Source organism: Lathamus discolor, chromosome 5 (assembly GCF_037157495.1).
Source record: "Lathamus discolor isolate bLatDis1 chromosome 5, bLatDis1.hap1, whole genome shotgun sequence".
Lineage (NCBI taxonomy): Eukaryota > Metazoa > Chordata > Aves > Psittaciformes > Psittacidae > Lathamus > Lathamus discolor.
This window is the reverse complement of record NC_088888.1, coordinates 20,939,324-20,953,936: the sequence shown is the minus strand read 5'-3', so window position 1 is coordinate 20,953,936 and position 14,613 is coordinate 20,939,324. Positions and strand designations below refer to the sequence as shown.

The following is a 14,613-nucleotide window of genomic DNA, read 5'->3' as shown; positions in this document are numbered from 1 at the left end:
ATGGTACCATTCATTGAAATCCTCCCTTATATCAATAAAAAGAGTGCGCAAACACAGACAAAAAATGTGAAATGAGGCTACTGTAATGTAAATTCCTGTTCTAGCCTGCTCGCTGTATCATGTCACTGCATGCTCACGTTTATACTTGGGTCACAAATAATTGCATTTTTTTGCAAAAGCCACGTGACTCTTAGTGTGGTTTCTCCTCTCAACAGGCTGCACACATCATTCTGGTACCTCACAGAGCTGAAAGAGGTTGTTTCACCCGGTGTGAAGGGTCAGCATCATCACATACAGTACAGAAAATATAAACATGGAGTTCAAGTAACTTCAAGAAACTAATACCTTCAAACTCTTCAGAATGACAACTTAGCTGGTAAAAAATTCATCTGAGATGTGAAGGATTGTGTCCCCATTCTGTTTCAAAGTGAGGTGCATGACTCTTTCTCTCGACATGAATATTCTGGCCACTATAAACTGTGTGGTTTTTGTTTGCTTCGAAGGTGGAAGATGGTTATCACTTGCGCTTCATTTCCCAAAAATGCTACTTTTCTCCCTTCAGATACTTTTAAAAAAGAATCAGCTTATTGCAACATCTGTTATTAATGCTGAATACAATACAGTCTTGTAACACCTTGCATTCTACACTGCCAAAGGTCCTTAACGAAATTCACATATCAGGTTTTTCAGTCTCTTTTTCAGTGAGATCAGCAGAAACCAGGAAAATGGGATGCAGACAATTACACAGTTCCCAGTTACACAGGAAATCTGTAGCACAGGCAAGAAGCAATCCACACTGAAGCTGTATTGCACTCTCATCCAAATCACTGCTCTCCCTTTTTTCTATGACTGACTTACCAACTTTTCATCATTTTATGGATAAGTTCAGCCTTCAAAGAAACATTTACCTGTTCATTAACACACTGACCATCCTATTGGCTATGTCTGAGTTCAGAGCAGCCAAAGTTGCATAAATAAAAAACACTTTCATTAAAAGACACAAGATGTATTTGACCTGCTGTGGGATGAATACTAATTCAGAAGTGGAGCTAAGATACATCTAAGCTTTTCAGACAGTTTATGCCTCCAAAAAAACAACCATGTCCCAGGAGATGCTAATTTTGAAACAGGAGACACCACAGGACTGAGCCGTTCACTAAATAGACGTGGTCACTGCTCCATTTCTCAGACTCCATGATTAGTATTTTCTCAGGGTTTGGAGGAGGGAGCTATATCCAAGCTTATCCAAATTTTCTCAGGGTTTGGAGGAGGGAGCTATATCCAAGCTTATCCAGAGTGAGAAAAACATTACTTTTCTCCCTGGAATTAATCTATTGGTGTGCAGACAATAATCATTCTGCCACAAAAGCAGTCTACTGTGTAACTTATTAAAAGGGAATATTCAGTAATTACCAGCTGGAGCATGTAACTACAAAGTTCTAATTGCCTGTCATAATGGTCAGGTATAACCATACATGATTCCAGTTCACTGCATTATGACACAGGAATAATTTACCTAACAGACCACAGGGGTTTTTTTTCTTTTTTTTTTCTTCATTTAGCCTGATCTCTGTCCTGCTACCAGTAACATGATGGACCTAATAATAACCTCTGACGCCGGTTATGAATCAGCCTGTCAAAGGAAGAATTAAAGGCTTCGTATTATTATTTATATCACAAAATGCTTTATACTGACAAACTGTGGAACTCACTGCCACAGAATAAAGTCTAAAATCAGAAAAGTGAAAAAAAGAATAAATTTATGAAGGATGAGGATTTTTTCTTAGCAATGTTTTCATAATACCAAGAGAAGCTTCAATGCTGCTGAAATTCACCAGCCTTTAGAAAGTAAAAGGGACTATCAGTCATTTCTGAAAGATGGTTTGCACTATACCACAAGCTGAAAAGCTTTCCAATCAAGTTAAATATGTGCTTTGTTTTGAACTGCTTATTCTTTCCATGACTTTTTTTTGCTTTCCAAGCACTCACAGATATAGCAGCTCTAAAAGCTGCATATTGTATACACGCAATGTGTCATTTCCAACCTCACCTAGCACTCAAACCCATTTCAGACTAATTAATTTTAATTGGTATGAGTCTAATGGAGATGAAACCCACACTTCTATTTCTATCTTACACAAAACATACCAGATCCACTGCATACATGCCAAGAGACACACAGTTTCTCACTACAAATGGAGTGGAATGCCATACATGGCAGGTGGAAACAAAACGTTGTTGGTGCCATTTTATGAGATGAAGGTAAGAACTACTTTTTTTTCTGAAACCTCATAAGTTTCAAACACTGGTTTTAATAACCTGAATAACTGTATTGTTTAAACCAACATTAAGTTCCTCAATAAACATGTCTGGCACAAGACTTGCTATAGATGACTGATGGAGGGAATTCCAGTTTAAGGAACTTTGAATTATAGCAGGGTTGGATAGTACACTTTTAGTTTTAACAACCTTTCTTCTCTTCTCTTTCCCCTTCTATTAGTTTTCTATTCTTCTCCTCAATACAGACAGTTTTAAACTTGCTGCCAGAACTGACTGCATTCAGCCTCCTCTTACCATTTACGGGTCATGCAAGTGTGCTTGTCCCTCTATAAATATATTTAGCCCTGCTGTAGTGTGGGGATCCTGCCATTACCAGGCATTAATTTATGCATACAGCACAGCAACCTATCCCTATATTTACAGAACAACTTAAATGTACAGCTGAGGCTACACTGAAATACACAGTGACTTCAACCGTCAGGACAAAGCTTACTCACCAAATTTAAGTCTACTGGTATTATATATTGTTGCTCCAGTGAATGTTTTACCTTTATCATGGAAGTTCATCTCTTGTTGGATATGATTTTGGGTATGCTTCCCTGACTTTTGCTGCTGTAAGGACCTTCTGTCCTATTAACTGAAGTCCATACTCATGTTTAAAATCTCTTCCACACTCTACTTTTCACAAGCCCCAAATCAATCAAGTGATATTTCACAGTTGATAACTGTATAACCTAAATAATGAGCTGACAGATAAGGCTATTCATGCCTTCCCTGAACTTCCAATGAGGAAGTTCTCACAAGCCTACCTTCCCTCAGCCCATTCTGCGTAATTCTTTCGGAGGTGAAGGGAGAGGTCCACTGTGGAGGATCCTACCAGTAAGGGTTAGTTTTTGATCATCCTACTCAGGGGGTCTTCAGGAGAAGACAAAAAGTTTCTCATGGACACAGCCTGCTTTCCAGGTACTTGGCTGTGGACTTAGATTGTACTTTTGAAACCACATCTCTGTCCCCACAATTTTGTGGTAATGTTGAGGTCAAGGTTCTGCTGTAATTCTAGTGGCACATAGAGCCACTATCACTATCTCAACAAATCACAGAATCATAAAATAGTTAGGGTTGGAAAGGACCTTAAGATCATCTAGTTCCAACTCCCCTGCCATGGGCAGGGAACCTCACACTAAACCATCTCACCCAAGGCTCTGTCCAACCTGGCCTTGAACACTGCCAGGGATGGAGCATTCACAACCTCCCCGGGCAACCTATTCCAGTGCCTCACCACCCTAACAGGAAAGAACTTCCTCCTTAAATCCAATCTAAACTTCCCCTTTTTAAGTTTGAACCCGTTACCCCGTGTCCTATCACTACAGTCCCTGATAAAGAGTCCCTCCCCAGCATCCCTATAGGCCCCCTTCAGATACTGGAAGGCTGCCATGTGGTCTCCACAAAGCCTTCTCTTCTCCAGGCTGAACAGCCCCAACTTTCTCAGCCTGTCTTCATACAGGAGGTGCTCCCTGATTGTCCTCATGGCCCTCCTCTGGACTTGTTCAACAGCTCCATATCCTTCTTACGTTGAGGACACCAGAACTGCACACAATACTCCAGGTGAGATCTCACAAGAGCAGAGTAGAGGGGCAGGATCACCTCCTTTGACCTGCTGGTCACGCTCCTTTTGATGCAGCCCAGGATACGGTTGGCTTTCTGGGCTGCAAGCGCACACTGCCGGCTCATGTTCGTTTTCTCATCGACCAACACCCCCAAGTCCTTCTCCGCAGGGCTGCTCTGAATCTTTTCTTTGCCCAACCTGTAGCTGTGCCTAGGATTGCTCTGACCCAGGTGTAGGACCTTGCACTTGTCATGGTTGAACTTCATAAGGTTGGTATCAGCCCACCTCACAAACGTGTCGAGGTCCCTCTGGATGGCATCCCTTCCCTCCAAGGTATCAACCGGACCACACAGCTTGGTGTCATCAGCAAACTTGCTGAGGGTGCACTCAATCCCACTCTCCATGTCACCAACAAAGATGTTGAACAAGACCAGTCCCAACACCGATCCCTGAGGGACACCACTCGTTATCGGTCTCCTGCCAGACATTGAGTCATTGATCACAACTCTTTGTGTGCAGCCATCCAGCCAGTTCTTTATCCACCAAGTGGTCCATCCATCAAATTGCTGTCTTTCCAATTCAGAGACAAGGATGTTGTGTGGGACAGTGTCGAATGCTTTGCACAAGTCCAGGTAGATGACATCAACTGCTCTACCCCTGTCCATCAGTTCTGTAGCCCCATCATAGAAGGCCACCAGATTGGTCAGGCAGGATTTCCCCTTAGTGAAGCCATGCTGGCTGTCACCAAGCACCTTGTTTTTCATGTGCTTAGCACGCCTCCCAGGAGAACCTGCTCCAAGATTTTGCCAGGAACGGAGGTGAGACTGACGGGTCTGTAATTCTCTGGGTACATCCTAAACAGCCACAGCAGTAGGAAATTGTTTCGTTAGCATCCAAACTCTGCATTGTTCCTACTACTTTTATTCTGTGTTATGTAAAGGTATTGTGTGTACATTTCCATTCTAGCATTAACCTTCAGTTTACAGTCAATATCCTGTGGATACAGAAAGGGACTTTTTCCTCACCTATCCAGCTTAACTTTTTCCCTTTCCAGCATCACTGTTTTCAACTGCATCACTTCCCCACTACTATTTATATTATTTGGGCTGTCTCTTTCCTCATTTTCATCCCCCCTCCTCCTGCCATTCTTTAGGCAATGTGAAAAGCCACAGAAGAGCCCAGCCTGCGTAACAGCCTCCTGTCTGCCAAGATAAACTTGCCTGCACTGCAAGTTTATCTTTTTGGCATACTGTTTATCTGCAGCAAGTAACCACTTACAATCTTTTGCAAATAAAATGAAGTCACCTACCATTCATGGCAATCACCTTGCATGTTACTTAATGATGGGAATGAAGCGTCACTAATTGTGCCCCCAGATGCATGGTGCTACCCAGGACATATGCATGGAACTACCTAGGGCCAGCATATTTATCCAGGACAAGTCCTAGGAGCACACACAGTATTCGTTAATATCAAACTAAAAGACTTCACTGTCCAAAGCATGTCCACTATCTGTTTTTCCAGTAATACTGCTGCTTGTTCCACGTCATTTCTGCTCTGAGCCCTTTACTAAGAGTGATAACAGTTTGCATGGTCAGAGCAGCTGTGTATTTTATATCTGTCTCCCTTATTTAACCCCAGCCACTGCTGGAAAAATGCTAAAGTCAGGAGCTGTTGGACAGCTGAATAAAGGGAATAAATACAGTCTGAGAGGCCCATGGCTTTTAAGTTGCTAACCCAATATTTGAATGTATTTTTCAGTTGCTCTATCTCACCCTTTACCATAAACTCAGGTCAAACTATTTCCTTTCTCCCAGTCTTCATTTCTGTTGCCTATTACGTTTGCAAAATATTTGGGATGCCAGATGCCTTTCAATAGGTGACTGAATAGCAATGGAAGACAAGGTGTTTTTCCACCTTGATTCAAGTGTGTAGCTAAAACTGTCCCATCTGACAGTAATTAAAGTTAAACAATACCACAGTACAGTAGAAAGAAATTTCTTTTTCTCTTCATGGCTACTTCTAAATCCTGACAACATTTCCTTACTGTGCCTGTTTCTAATCTTTTCACTGAAATGACAAGGAATTCAACAACTCTTCTTGCTCAATATTCACTTGCTTTTGAAAGGCTGGTGAGCACCCAGTGAATTTCAGGATACAAAGGAGAGTGAGCCCTGGTCTGTACCAGATTTGCTTCTCATGTGGCAGAGAAATATGCTAGTTATTTACATATTCTTTGCTTGCTTACCCACCTAAGACTAATCCGAATGGTGAGAACAGCATTGTACACAAGTATACGTTACTATTGCATACCATCAGCGGGTCTGATTCATATTTGGATTTTGGAGACACAGAACTTTGCAAGAGGACAGGTAAGACAGAACACAACCCAGTGGCAGCAACTAAATCACACAATCAGCATTTACAGGTACTTTCTATGCAGGAGAATTGGATTGCTCATCATTATGTTTGTTCTTAAGTACAGCAAACTACACCATTTTAGGAGGATGACAGCTGGATAAATGTGTTTTGGGGTTTTTTTCCCTCTTCTTTTTTCTTTCTTCCTCCTTCCCACGCCACCCCCCCCCACCCCTCCCCCCCCCCACCATGGTAGGCTTAAATCTGCTCCCACTGAGCTCTCCCATTCTCCCACAGAATGCAAGCCGAATGTGAAACACAGCATTAGGCATGATGATGACAATTTTCCAACTATCACTTGCATAAACCCAGGACTATTTTGGGCCTGATTTTTAAGAAGTGTTGAGTGCTAACTTCAACTGGAGCACTACTAACACACCTGAAAAATGCTGAACTGCAAGATGGACACCCGGATTCTACATGCTCAGAATATCTATAGCAAATACCATGGCAAGTTTATGGCATTTATATCTTCAGTAGTCTGAACAAAAGAACTGGGAAAGCATTTTGTAAGCAACAGCTAACCTTTTTTGTTGGAGAGAGAGAGGGAGGGAGAAACTAAAAACATTCCATACTGTTCCCATGGGAGGCAGGGTAGAGAAGACTTTTCAATTATACAAAAATAAATATATAATTTCAAGCCCATGGCCCAAAACGACCTCTTATACCAGTATAAATAAATGCATCTGTTAGCATTGAAACATGGAATAAAGCAAAATGAACTATTAAGAAAAACTCCTTAACTCCTCTTCTATCTGCTACAACGTGGTCTTTTAGGTATCACAATGCCAAGCTGTAAGAACGGTATATCAGCTGAATTGTGTAGCATTTTTAACTCTTTGACAGCAAATTAATCCTTTAAAATCACTATGAAAGTGACTCCAAGGGGGAAAATATATATATACTATATATATTTATATTTTTTTAAAAAGTCTTACATCATTAAGCCTATTATGTTGTTTCTCACATAACCTCTTCGGGGCACTTGCTATAGAAGGGAAAACATCAAGAAGAAAAAACATGAAGATGCAATTACAGGAACTTAATGATAAACTATACAAAATGGCCAATATTTCTTCTCAGGTATGCTGACCTACACAAGGAATAATGGGGTCAATGTCAACAAATTTATACTTATGTGAGATGGGAAAAAAGAGAACACTCATTTTATGGAACTATAAAAGAATGACAGGTATGAATCTCAAGTCTTATTCTTCTAGTGAGAACACATTCTCTGCATTAAATGACCTAGAAGAAAATTTATATAATTTTAGACTTTGTTGTACACTGTATTAACTTTGTTGCCCAAATTTGGGAACTAATTCTTCAGCCTACAATGCACATTAACAGGTGCCATTAATCAAAGAGCTCTTTCACACTGAAAAGACCAAGTACTTCATTAACGAGGAAATGTGTGCATTTGCTGCATTAGTGGCACTCTTGCTGCATTTTGTTGTTTCTAATTATGTCCTGTGCTTTTCACAGGCCGGAGGTTCTGAATACACTGCTCCAAAGCCAGCACTCATTTATAACAGAGTAAGTTTTAAAGCCATGTGCCCGTCTTCCATACCTAGACTAGATATACTGGGATGACCCAATGTCAGCATCAAGCTAACAAATCATCCGAAACATCTAAGCATGAAGTCATTCTGTTAACAGAAAAAGGAACAGAAGCTGGTGGGAAAAAAGCAAGTTAACTCCACAACTGCTGGTGTCTTCCAAACAACCAGCTACAGGAATGTTGTAGTTTGCAAAGCGCAGCATCCTCCCACTGTGACTTAGCAGTGTTATGAGATTTCCACCGAGCCATAGGCTAACTGAAAGCAAGTCTATTTAGTCTATTTTCAGAGAATTCTCTTGAGAAATTCCACATTTCAGACTGTTTCAGCAGCAGCCTCCTGAACTGTCACGCAGTCTCTCAGACCAAAAGCAACCATAGATCCCAGGCACTGGGAGGGAACCAAATAATATCTTCTGCTACAGCCTATTTTAAGGAGTTGGTGTCATGGCAACAATACAGGAGATAATAGGTTGCACAGAGCCTTATTGTTACAGCCTTCTTTTTTTTAATAGGGCCATGCAGCTGTTTTCCTGGTTTCATTTATGGTCAGCTCAAAGAATCACAAAACAATTTAGGATTGAAGTGACCTCAGGCAGAAGGGACCTGATCAAAGAAGAGCTAATTTCAAAGTTAGCTCAGGTTGTTCACGTCACTGGCAATGTTTCAATAATGAGCTAAACTAAAACGTTGACTAAACTTCCCGCCACAAACTTCTAAAGCATTGCTAGGAAAAGAAACATATTTCTGATGCACCGAAGATAGTCTAATTTTCCAGCTCCAATATCTCCTTGGGTGAGCTTTGCCCTGTGGTCATCAGACAGCCTGATCTTTTAGCCAGCAATACACTTCCACTAAGCACTCTTAAGTCCCTCACAGCTTTTTCAGCCTTATACTGTCAACCTCATACTGCTTTTGCTTTTAGACTATCACACATGCTGTAAGGGTTACTGTGCATTTTTCAGACTTCCCAGGGGAAGAGAGAATAGAAGAACCATACTCCCCCCTACACACTTGATGCTGGAAGAAAAACTGTCATGAAGTTGCATCCAAGCCTCAACAAACTGGGACTCCTCACAAATGGCTTCTCAAATACTACAGGAAATCATCGTGTGTGTTCATGTTTGCTTCTCCCAGACACAGCATGTGGAATAACAACTCTAAAGAAGGGAACTTATAAGGGAAACATTAAATGCTCCTTATAGCTATAAATCCATAACCAAAACAGCTTAATATTCCAAGCCAGTAACAGACTCTAAGTGTATTTCAAAGAGGAAAAAGTACTTCAAGAACATAGAATAGAAAACAATGCAACTTCAAACCACCCACTTCATTTATTATGAGACAACCATGTGCTTGGCAGTCTTCATACAGAAAGGATGAATCCCAAAGGGCTTTCATAGCTCAGAACAGACAATATAAAACCAAAAAACCACACTCAGACAACACAATGATGCGATCTTCATCTGGTATACTGTATCACTAAATGAGACCAGATGAAGATCCATTTTGTCTCAGGGAATATCTTCCTCTGAATATCTTTATGTATATCTTTTACTTTAAAGTAGGAGCACAAAGAACACTTTTCCTACAGCAAGAACTGCAGAACTCCTATGCAGGAGTAATGCAGGCTCCTGCTCTTAGCTGCTCCACATAAGGCCTTAAATGCAAAGAAAAGACTTTATGGTTTTGGAAGAAAAGCCCTGCCAGTTCACTTTAGCTGAGAAATAACTGCCTCTTCATTGTGACCAAGCTGAAACTACACTTCACAGTGCAAAAACACAAAATAAAGCAACCCAAGAACAAACAGCAGGTGAAGGAACTTCCACCACTCACTTCAGAAACTTTTCCCCAAAGGCAAGGGGGACTCCGGGTTTTATATTTGCATCCATCTTCAATTTCACTTAGAGCTCTGCAGGAGTCTGAAGGCAGGTGTGGGCATGGGGGTGGAGGACAGAGGTATCTTAAACTATACACAGCTGCAGAATATCAAGCTCTACTTTTTATGGTGATATTTTGCTGACAATGCAAACCTCAAGGGCAAAGTTAAAAGAGAAACTCTCAAAGAGAAAAAAACCCAACCCACCAAATAAAAAAACAAACCCAAACCCACCCCCCCGAAAAAACAAAACCAAAAAAAACCCCAAACCTGCCATGTAGACATTATCTTCATTAACACGAGAGAGTCAGCATGGGACCAAAGTGAGAGTTTGTGACATTAAGCTGCAAATGGTATAAAAAGACTGCAGTAAAAGTACTAAAAGTTAAAGTCTGACTAAAACTAGGATTCCCCACAGCGTTCTAAGCCTAATGTAGGTCTGCATGCAGCCCTCACATTAGAAAAAGAGAACTGAACACAAGGTGACGTGGCAGTATCAGCTGCTTCTGCGTGCAAGAGGTATAAACCTTCTCTAGAATGCCATCTGGGGCACTTTGCATCTGGGCTTCCGTTTCACTGGTTTCAGCACTGACTCGTGGCCTCAGCCCAAGGGACTTGGACTTCTTTCTGATTGTGTAATGCATAGAATCACAGAATACTTAGGGTTGGAAAGGACCTCAAGATCATCTAGTTCCAAACCCCCTGCCATGGACAGGGACACCTCACATTAAACCATCTCACCCAAGGCTCTGTCCAACCTGGCCTTGAACACCGCCAGGGATGGAGCATTCACAACTTCCCTGGGCAACCTATTCCAGTGCCTCACCACCCTAACAGGAAAGAACTTCCTCCTTACATGCAATCTAAACTTCCCCTGTTTAACTTTGAACCCATTACCCCTTGTCCTGTCACTACCTTCCCTAATGAAGAGACCCTCCCCAGCATCCCTATAGGCCCCTTTCAGATGCTGGAAGGTTGCTATTAGGTCTCCACACAGCCTTCTCTTCTCCAGGCTGAACAGCCCCAACTTTCTCAGCCTGTCTTCATACGGGAGGTGCTCCAGTCCCCTGATCATCCTCGTGGCCCTCCTCTGGACTTGTTCCAGCAGTTCCATGTCCTTTTTATGTTGAGGACACCAGAACTGCACACAATACTCCAGGTGAAGTCTCACAAGAGCAGAGTAGAGGGGCAGGATCACCTCCTTCGACCTGCTGGTCACACTCCTTTTGATGCAGCCCAGGATACGGTTGGCTTTCTGGGCTGTGAACACACACTGCTGGCTCATGTTCATTTTCTCATTGACCAACACCCCCAAGTCCTTCTCTGCAGGGCTGCTCTGAATCTCTTCTTTGCCCAACCTGTAGCTGTGCCTGTGTAATGCACAGAAGTGCCCTCCACTTCATCCTTCCTGCTGCTTGCAGTGTGCTCTCCCAAGTCTAGAGACTTCACCACAAAATCCATTCCTACAAGAATACCTTAGAAGGTAGCAGTAAGGAAAAAGAATGAACAGTGCTTAAACTGAAAATTTATTCAGATCTTTATCTAGGAAAAGGAATGCAGTATGCAGCTAGGAGACGGGGATATAGTACAGGGAAAAGGTGTAAGAGGACGGCACAGCGAGAGCACTGCCACAGTTTCCTAACTTTGTTACTCTTTCTTTCATGTACAGAGAAATGCATTTATACGTAAACATATTAATTAGAAGTTCCTTGAAATCATACACCGATTTAGGTAAAAGACTTTTAGAACTAAGGAGTTTCCTAACTTCTGTTCTCATATTCAGTTTACTAGGTGTATTTTTAATCATCAGGTAGATGAAAACTATAAGTAACAGACAATAATAAAAAAAAAAAAAAATTGTGGGGGATGCAATCATCAGGAAATTCTCTTTTTTGTATACCTGCTGTTATGTATATGGTTCAGAAAAATTTTCCTCAGAACATTTATTTAAGCCCCTATTTTGCTATTGTACAGAAGCCTTTCTCTAGATCTGTTTTCCGTAATAGAAAAAGTATAGCCAATTTAAGGATTATAAGCATGTACTCTTTTTTTCAGATACCATAAATGCCTCTTTCCAGAATGTCACAGTGCACTGATTACTGCTTCACTATTTCAGTTTGAATGATCTCACTTGAGTAGGTAAAGCACAATCAACACAAAGCAGCTTTTCTAGGGTTCAACTAAAATCAGAAGAGTACAAAATAACCCAAAAATATCTCAGAGAGCTCAACGTATTTATTAGGATTGAGAGTTTTGTTGGGTTTATTTGTTTGTAGAGAAGCTGTACAATACAGTTAGTCCAGTTTGACTGTACTTTGAAAAGAGATTTGTTAACAATTTTTCCCTCAAACATAGAAGTAAAAACAAAAAACCCTAACTTGTTTAACTCTGCAAACATGTGTGCTTCCTACTAAAATCTTCTCAACTGAAGGCTTTGAAATTAGTCTCTGGAGGTGAAAAAGGCCATAAAAAGAAAACGATTTGCTTTCCAATAGTAATAACTAAGAGCTTGTAGGATTGTGCAGAAGGCAATAAGCTATTGCCTGCACAGTGAGTTCTCATTCTTAGAAACACAGGCTGCATCCAAAGCAGTTCAATACCTGCATTTTCAACCCGTTTTGGGATCCTAATATGAGCTCATTTACAGGTGAAATAACTGAATTGGCAACTTCTTCTTTCCATATCATTATTTGACCAGTAATTAATGAGATTATGTACTTTAATACCAGATTCTGGTAAAACAGCACCGCGTAACAGCAGTTTTCTAAACCTTGACATCGAAATTTATGAATAAATACACCTGAAAGCTTGCTCTGGTGCTTTTTCTAATTCCTGCAAAACACATAACTTGTAGGAAATCTAGAGATAATTTACATGAAGGAATTACAGAAGTGGATTATGTTTTATGTAAGTATAAATTTCAACTAATGGCGAGACATGAAGCTTATCCCAAACAAAACCAGAATAAAGAACCTGAACTGGGGAAGGATGTCATCATTTTCATTCTGTCTACATACAGCTTTATTACTCAATATGGTAAAGTTCATACTACAGAGAAAGAGGCATTATAAAACATGTAGTATCAGTGTTTTGAGCAGAGGTGGCATCACTGGTGACTGATTAATGATTCTTGTGATGCAAATTAACTGTCTCTGTAATTGTCCACCCTGTACTGATTAACAACAAGGTAGAGGACAGCTGAAACTGAGAATACATGAACATTTTTCAACAGAGCACCCTTTATTCCTTGTGAATTGCTCCTCCACAAATGAGAATTAAGCATTCCCTGTAGCTGCTTTAGATCAAATAATTGGTGATTTGTTTTTAGTACTAATGATTTCAGCTACAAACTTAGAATGGCCAAAAGTAATAAAAGCAAGCGTGGCTGTATAATACTGTGTGAACACTCCTCTGTAGACAATAATGAAATTTCAACGCACAGCTGAACCTCCTTTGAGTTCTGTGGAATGCTGGCTGGCGAGCAGTGCCCCTGGCTTATAACTTCATATGCACAGACATACATGCCTTCCTCCATTTCTTAAGAAAGGCTTGGTATCATAAGCAGGTGGAATAATTTTTTTGATATAACACTGACTTTCTGCTACCACATTAGGAATAATTACCATAGAAGATTACATCCAAACTCTAACTGCCAAGATAAACGGACAGTGTGCCTACAACAATTTTTGCAAGTGACTTTTATTGACTTAAGACAATCCACTAATTTTGCCACCTTTAGAGCAGATCAGCAAGCTCTGACCTGTTACTTTTAGACAAGCAAAGGCATCTGAGAGTAACAACTGCAAGCAGTTGCTTCAACCTGCACTCTTCATAGTGATTTCATGTGCCACATTACAAAGCATAGAGCCCTCACTTCCCAGAAAACTCAAAGAACCCAATATCAGCAAGGCAGAGCTCTCTGGGGGCTGGGTCCTGCATGGCTGCAGTGTTCTGCCAAGTGAGGAATTTGGCCCTTTGTGGATAAAGTTTGATTATAAAACCTTCAGAGAAAAGACAACTCTTCTCTAAAAGGAAGCCTGCACTAAGCTTCTCTGTCACTGTAAGACAATGATGATAGGTGGATGAGGTAGTAAACTAGAGATACGTCATCACCCATCAGCTGACTGCCTGTGAGTGAAACTATGAGTAATACCAGACAGTTAAGGTTTCAAGTACTCCAAAGTATCAACAATGTAATGAATACACATCTGGCAACAGTATCCTGTTCCAGTTTGTACATGGTTTTGGACAGCTCGAGTTCAGCTAACTGAGGTTGCACTATAAACGCATTGTAAAGATTTTCCAGTACGTAGCTTCTTTAACTCTGGAGGTCTTCAAGAACCTTAGATGAAATCCACTGCTTTTTTTTTTAAAAAAAAAAAAAAAAAAAAAAAAAAAAGTGTGGTGTAGTGAATCCAACCAATATATTAAATACAATTAGAGCCTGAATTTTCCTGCCAAGGCTGACTGGTCCAGGAGGTGGAATGTGTGGCTCTCTAAAATGGCTACAAATAGATCCTCTGCCACCAGAGCTGAAAAAGCCAACTGAGCTGGCCAGCAAAAGTGTAAAGCAGACATTGATCACAGCAGCCTGCACCCTCCCTCCACTTGCAAGCTCTCTGTACTGGCAGGAAGAAGAATGGAGAGAGCACAAAGACAATTGAGCTTAGACTGCTCTTACGCACTTCCTGAATTATTGCTAGATCAGAGGCACTGTAACTAATTTGTAACTATTAACTTCCTCATGTTAATCAACACACATGCAAAGCGCCCATCTGATTGGTTTGACTGAGATTTTCTTTAATTACATGGAAAGAAAGCTAATTCCCTCCACCCTCCCTGAGGAAAGAAATGCAGCAAACACAAGCTCAG

General features: G+C 40.9%; 1 protein-coding gene across 4 annotated transcripts in view; it reads right to left on the bottom strand.

The window, feature by feature from the left end:
- DAAM2 (dishevelled associated activator of morphogenesis 2) overlaps nucleotides 1-14,613 on the bottom strand; it is a 199,882-nt gene that overhangs the window by 83,846 nt on the left and 101,423 nt on the right. The window lies entirely within an intron of this gene.